This window comes from Corylus avellana, chromosome ca2 (genome assembly GCF_901000735.1).
Source record: "Corylus avellana chromosome ca2, CavTom2PMs-1.0".
Lineage (NCBI taxonomy): Eukaryota > Viridiplantae > Streptophyta > Magnoliopsida > Fagales > Betulaceae > Corylus > Corylus avellana.
The window spans coordinates 29,080,267-29,088,079 of NC_081542.1; positions in this window are offsets into that span (position 1 = coordinate 29,080,267).

The following is a 7,813-nucleotide window of genomic DNA, read 5'->3' on the forward strand; positions in this document are numbered from 1 at the left end:
GATCGGCCAGGGGGTGGCTCCTTATCTAAGTGGTCTTGTAATTTGAATATTTTTGTTATTAACTATTAAGAATATTGGTTGTTAGAATTTAAACATTTAACTGGAGAATTTGACTCAATTCTAAGCTCAATTCATCATTGTATTTAAGTACCAATGATTAGAAAAAGAAGAAAAAATAGAAAAAAGTACTCGTTCATTACACGGTGCCAAAAAAAAAAAAAAAAGCAATTCTAAGCTCAATTCATCATTGTATTTAAGTACTAATGATTAGAAAAAGAAGAAAAAATAGAAAAAAGTACCCGTTCATTACACGGTGCAAAAAAAAAAAAAAACAATTCTAAGCTCAATTCATCATTGTATTTAAGTACTAATGATTAGAAAAAGAAGAAAAAATAGTAAAAGTACCCATTCATTACACCGTGCAAAAAAATAAAAACTTAAGAAAATTTTTTTTAGTTTAGCAGCCCCTTCAATATGAAAAGGCTGGCTCCGCCACTGAGTAACAAAAGAGATCCAGACCCAAGTAGGGGTATGAGCCAAGCCTGAGCGAGCTTCTCTTGTTTGGGCTCGACTCGTTTAAATTTTACTCTAACTGGAGCTCGAGGATGAGCCAACAAATCAAGCTCGAGCTTGAACTCATAATAAGTCGAGCCAAGCCAATTATTTAAACAAATACCAATTCGAACTTTATTAGAGTTGCTCCTCGAGCTGAGCCCGAGCTCACTCATGAGGGCTTTCGCTTACTTAACACCCCTAAACCCAAGGCAACAGATTCTCGAGCTTGAAACAAACAAAACCCAAATCATACGAAACAGAAAAATACAAAAACATTCAACTAAACATCCTAAACAGACTGTACAAAACCTAATGCCGCGTTTGGCTTCCGAGAAAACGGAAGAAAATATAATTAAATATAAACACCAAGAGAAACAAAGAAAGAGAGGTACCGTTTTCGCTTTTTTCGTGCAGAAGAGTTTTGGATCTGAAGACCAGACTGCTCCCAAAGGCCACATTATATTGTATGAAATCAATTCAACCCCAAAATGATTTTAATTAGAAAAGATCCACATTGACAATAATCTATATATATATATATATATATATATATATATATATATATATAGAAAGAAGAGAGAGAGAGTATATATATATACATACAGTTAGAAAGAAAAGAGAGAGAGTACCAGAGATGCTCAAGAGAGGGAGAGAGGTGCGCCAGATCGGAGGAGTTGCGGCCGGATCAGAGAGAGGGAGCCGCCGGAGGTGAAAGGGAGAGCTACCGGAGAGAGAGGGAGCTGCTGGGGAGAGGGAGCCGCCAGAGGTGAGAGAGAGCTTCCGTAGGGAGAGGGACCCCCGCCGGAGGTGAGTGAGGACGTGCTACAGTACATGTCCCACGGATTGGGGTAGTTTTACTTTTCAGGTTGCAACAATGCACGTCCCCTATTTTTTAGAGTGATCATTTTGTTATTAAAATGACCCTGATTGGAACGTTTTGTTTAAAAAAATTATTAAAAAAAGAGAAATATTATGGGTATTAATTATTTTATTAATAGAATCTTGTTAAACTGATGTGTAACTCATTTATTGATATTCGTTATATTTCTTTTTATTAATTATTTTGTTTCTCTATAATAAATGAATTACACATTAGTTTAATAAACCTTTATTAATAAAAAAGTTAGTACCCTTAGTATTTTTCATTAAAAAACGTCCCTAAAATATTATTTTTTTTTTTTTTTTTTTTAGTGAATATCTCTGAATTAAGGCTTTTTTTTGGAGTTTAAACAAACGTTACTATTTGATCAAAAATTCTTATTCACATATGAAGGAAATAATTTTGGAGTAATTGACTCCACATAAACAACCATTCAAAACATGATATAATGTGTATTTATTAAGACAAAGAAGGCAAATTACAACAACCATGCGCCCGCTGTGTTCGCTTCTCTCTTCACATGGCAGATTGTCCAGCTTCTGAGTTCTGAGTGATCCCGCCACCACCTGCCCATAAATCCTCCAGCTAGTCCCTGTTCTTGTACCGCCTGAACTACCTCCACCTACTCATATATTGTTGTTTGATAGGCAGATGGTGTGGGTTGGGCTCTTAGATGGGCCAGGCCGCTACTTCTTGTTAAGTTGGCGACCTAAAAGGCCTAAAAAGAAAATCAAATGAGAATCCCTTTGTTATTTATTTTATAACTTGAGGTCCAAGTTTTGATTCATAATAAATTCGAGACATCCATAAGTTTTTGTGTTAAATACATAATATGATAGTAAAAAAATAATTATGCTCATTAAAAAAGAAAATTTTCAAAAAATAAATAAATAAATAAAAACTTAAGAGTCTGTTTGGAATTGCGTTTGAGAAATAGAGTTTTTAAGTTAAAAAGAGCTTTTGGGCAAAAGCTTTATTTTTAAGTCTTTCCTAAAGGTGTTTTTTGATCATTTTTAGGCTTTTTGGTCTCTTAAAAACGCTTTTAATTTTTTTTTACCAAACAAGTATTTTTTTCTTCAAACGGACTTTTTGAGTGTTAAAAGTACTTTTAGACCCTTCAAATGCAATCTGAAACAGGCCCTAAGAGTCACCTAATTTAAACATATCGATGGTTGTGGATGACTAGATTTTCTTGTAGGAACTCTCTGACCGAGGCGACTATATATGAGCCCCTCTAAATAGAGAGGGGGGCATGCAGTCAACCCCTAAGAGCAAGGTTCTTCACAATCACCCAGATGAGAGGGGGTGACCACGTCTATTATGAGCTGGCTGCACCCTTTTATTTCTATAAGCTAAAATTTTTGGAATAAGTGGTGATTTAACTCAAATGAACGAAGTTTTTTTCCAATTATCCAATTCAATTTAGAAAAAGACTTTGCGGCCAAATAATATGCTTGTGAATGATACATTTAGATCCCCCAACAATTACTTATGTCCATGAACTTTCTCTAATAGCAAAATGTGGGAGTACTAAATAAAAAGAATAATTTCTATAAGGTCTTTGTACAAATCAAGGTCTTTGTGCCCTCCAATAAGAAGGCGACACATCAGCGTGAAACACTATAACAAAAATATGGTGTTCCACCTAATCTTTTTTCTAGAATACCTAAAACAAAACACCTTCTAAAATAAACTTTTTATATTTTTCTCCAAAACCACCCAAACCACTAACCTGCCGCCGGAAACAACGCAGGATACTAAAATCTTAAACATAAATATAACCTTCTTCAACAAAAACTAGTGCCTTTACAACGTTAAAAAATAAAAATTAAAAATTTTAAAAAAAAATTTAAAAAAAAAAAAAAAAACTTATATTAGCCATAGAAATAAAGAGAAATTTCTAATCTGATAAGGAGGGAGAGAGAGGGAGCACCAGTAGTAGAGAAATTTTTTCTCTGCTACCGGTGTGTGTGTGAGAGAGAGAGGGAGAGGGAGAGGGAGAGGGAGCACCGGCAATAGAGAAAAAAAAAAAAAAAAAAAAAATTTCTCTATTGCCGCCGGTGAGAGAGAGGGGCACCAGAGAGAGGGAGGAGGAACACCATTCTTACCCGGTGTTTTTTGTACCGAACGGCATCATCTCCGGCTTTCTCTGTACCAGCCAGCATTGTATCCGGCATTGTCTCTGGCGGCAGGTTAGTGGCTGAAGTGGTTTTGGAGAAAAATATGAAAATTTTATTTTAAAAGGTGTTTTGTTTTAGGTATTCTAAAAAAAAAAATTATGTGAAATACCATATTTTTGTTATAGTGTTTTACGTTGATGTGTCGCCTTCTTATTGGAGAGCACAAAAACCTTAATTTATGCCAAAACCCTATAAAAATTATTCTCAAAACTAGAATATGAGGCATGCAGAAAACGTATCGTGATTTTAAGTGATATGACGTGGAACTCGATAAAAAAACTGGACAAAACCTTGACAAAAATACGAAGTTGATTTTTTGTTTAACGATACATACCATTTATAACACTTTTTAAATTATGCCATTATTCTCTTCTATGATTACAAAGGACACACAGTTTATGTCACGCTCAGTCGCTCTCTTCTCTCTGCCCTCTGTCTCTTATTTTTTTATTTTATTTTTTATTATTATTATTATTTTTTTCTCTTATTCTTAACTCTCCTGCTTTCTACATTTGTCAATTTTTTTTTTGTTTTTTTGTTTTGTTTTTCTAAGCCAATATATTTTTTTTAACCAGCCCCATTAAATGAGCATTTACTTTTACCTGCTACAAAAAAATGTGCCAGGGGTATGTCACTTTGTATCTCTTCTTTACGATCTGGGAAAATTATTATTTCTTCAGTCAAGTATCAACTTTTCATTATGATTTTATCAAACTACCTTTTTGGGTTATTAAAAACTTTTTTTTGCCGGTCAAGGCTGTTAAGTCGGACAGTCAACCGTATTGTTCATGATACTATTCACAGCATAGGTATTGTTCACGACACTGTTCACAAGGTTGACCGTCTGACTTAACGACCTTGACTGACGGATGATGAATTTTGGTAACGAAATAATAATTTAATGAGATCGTAATGTAAAATTAGTAGTTAATGGAAGAAAATGATGATCGTGTTATAATTTATGGGGGAATGAATAATTTCCCCTTACTTTTTCTTTTTTATATATCATTTTAAAGCAATAATGATTGCTGGCTTTAATACCATCCCCCTGTATCTTATCTCATAAATTATTTAAGCCGAAGAAATACCAATTGACAATATCATTTCTTTCTTGGTTTTGTAGAGGACAATATCTTTTAATTTTAAGGTAAAAATTTCTAAACTTTATTATCACTTTAAAGTGATAATAAAGTTATTGCCCATTTAGCAATCTAGTAAAAATGGTGGCGTAATGCACATTTTAAAAAATGAAAATAATATGATTAGGTTGGGACAAATATTTTTGGTTACGGTCCAAATGTTAGAAATTGGATGGACAACGCCCTTCGGGTGTGGGTTCATTAGAGGAGGAGTCAAATCTGGAATTTAGACCAACTAGGTGACGGCTACCAAGGCACTATAAGCCTACAAAAGACTCGAGCCTAAAATCTCACAAGATAAGAAAATCCATATGAATACAATCAATAGTCATCATGTTTAGTTGCAATAATAATCATAACTTCAATCATGACAATAATTGTAATTTCATTAGTAATGATAGATATAGATTTCATGGTAATGATAATAACTATTTTCTGTTGTGACAGTAGTTGTAGATTCAACAATAACAATATCGATGAGTTTAATAGTGATAACAATGTTGCGTTCAACAATAATAGTAGTTATTGTCCAATGGAAACAATAATTACGTGTTCAACAGTAATTATATGTTCAGTAGTAATTCCCTAGGGGTGGCTCGCAAATCACCTCCAACTCCTATGGTGTGGCTTCAAGCCAACCCTATGGGATTTGGGGGTGGTTGATTGTCATCTCATAGGTGGCCGTGGTAGTTTTCTGCTGGCCATCGCTTCAATTTTTTTTTTCTTCTTTATTTTTTTATTTTTTTTAGAGATTTGATTTTTTTAATTAAATTATTATTTTAATAATGTGGTAAAAATGCTGACATGGCACTAACGAACGTCACAATTTCAAACGAAAAACCAATCGAATGATCTATTTCACATTTCTGAAGAACTTATGCAGTTAATTTTTTTTTTTTTTTACAAAAAAAAAAAATAAAAAAAAATGAGCTGTGATGTGTTTTGACGCATTCACTCAAGGATTTATACCAAAAATTCCCAAGAAATTAATTTATCAACTCTAGACAGCTTTTGTCCCAAAAACTGTTTCATTCAGGAGAATTTTATCCTAGTACATGGGATTTTTCATTCCTTAAGAAAGGAAAAGAAAGAAAAAGGCATATAATAAAATAGAATGGGATTTTATCCTCAAAAGTACTAGAATGTTTTGGGTGTAACCCTACCTAGATCAAGTGAGTTGCATGCAGGATGTTCTCGTTCAAATTGTAGTTTCAAAGTATTTAAAACGTGGTGTCCTATATATGTGGCACGTTCGAACCGTGTTGAAACATGTTTTTTCACTCTAACGAGTTGCCTCGTCTGAATGCGACACCTGATTCAAAACTCTGTTTTTCTTACATTCCAAACACATCTCACCTAGGCATTCCTTTTATTGCCTTAATATTGCTCTCAAAATTGTTAACATGTTTTAATTTATTTACAACTTCCAGTTTGATCTAGGCTCAAAGAGATTCTATTCTTGATGTTTGCTCCTACGTGCATCAGAACAGGAAATAGTTGAGCATCTTTTTCTCTCATGCCCTTTGGCTCTCCTTATTTGGAGGAAACCCCCTTGGCCCTTGAATATTTCAGTTTTCTCAAATAGATCAATACAAGTATACAAGATTGGATTAGAATCATGATTAATTTTAGTCTCCAAGAGATAGGGTGCAATGATTATTTTAGGGTTATTTTTGTCTTTTTGTTGGCATTGGGACATTGTCAATTTTTTGATAATTTGAGGGAGACATTTTCTTAATTGAAAGTTTGAAAGCAACATTGTCATTTTGGTAGTAGTTTGAAAGTGGTATGTGGACTTTGCTTAAAAATTTAGGATAGTTGGATCTACGTTTTCTGCCATATTCAATTGTATCTCCTCATAAGCATATCGAGATCGGGTGCGATTAATTGAGTTATGTAATCAGGTTGTGACTGTCTAATAAGCAATACGGACAACTAATTGCATCGTATTCAAATCCACCATTAGCCTCCCTCATAAGCGTATCGAGATTGGGTGCGATTAATTGAGTTATGTAATCAAGTTGTGACTGTATAATAAGCACTACGGACAACTAATTGCATCGTGTTGAAATCCACCACTAGCCTCCCTCCAAAATCCTGTAAAACCCCTCCATGGTGTGTGTTCCATGGCGGAGCCATGTTATTCTTTGGGGGGTGCCCAACGATTTTTTTTTTTAAAAAAAAAAAATTGCTTTGCAGACATTCCATAGCCTCCATCTCTTATTCTCTCCCTCTCGGAGCACCTCTCCATAACTTTGGTTGCTTTTGGGTCTGGCGGGGTTCTTAGAAAAAATCGAAATCAAGGTGAGTCACAGCCCTAATTTCCTAAACTTTTGTAATCCTCTGTTTTTTCTCTGTTTACTTGATATTTCTTGTTGATTTTCATTAATAAATTTGTGCAGTAGTCTGTCTGTATATATCATTATATTTCATGTTTATGCTAAAAGTCTCAAAATGTTTACAGTTCTACAATGTATTCACTTCAACTGAGAAGCTGTGTTGAAATTAATTTGAAGACAGAGAAGAAGAAGGAAGAGTTTACACAGCCACAGATATGGATTTTTGATTTCCATCTGGGCTAGTTACTGCTGTTAGCACTGGCTGTTAGTTAAAATTCATATTGATATTGATTGAATGGATTGACTTATTTTAAAAAATTATTGTCATCAATGGATTGATCTAAAAATATTTTTTCTTTTCTTAATTAGCTTGGTCTATCTCAAATATGTACCATGCGAGATAACATGTGGGACAAACCAAAAATTCTCATCCTTTTATCTTTCATGATGTTGTACATGGAATTAAAAATACAGAATCTCAAACAAGCAGAAAATTATAGAATAGAAAAATAGATCAATTACACATAATACTAAGATTTAAGTGGTTCGACTTAACAAGCCTACATCTACTGGCAGAGACGACATGGAGAAAATTCACTATTAAAAGATGGAGTACAAAAGATAACGGAAAGAAAATCACTCAAAACCCAAAGTTTCAATACACTCAAATTCCACTCTCACATAAAAGAGAAAAATACAAAAGAGAGAAAAAATTAACAA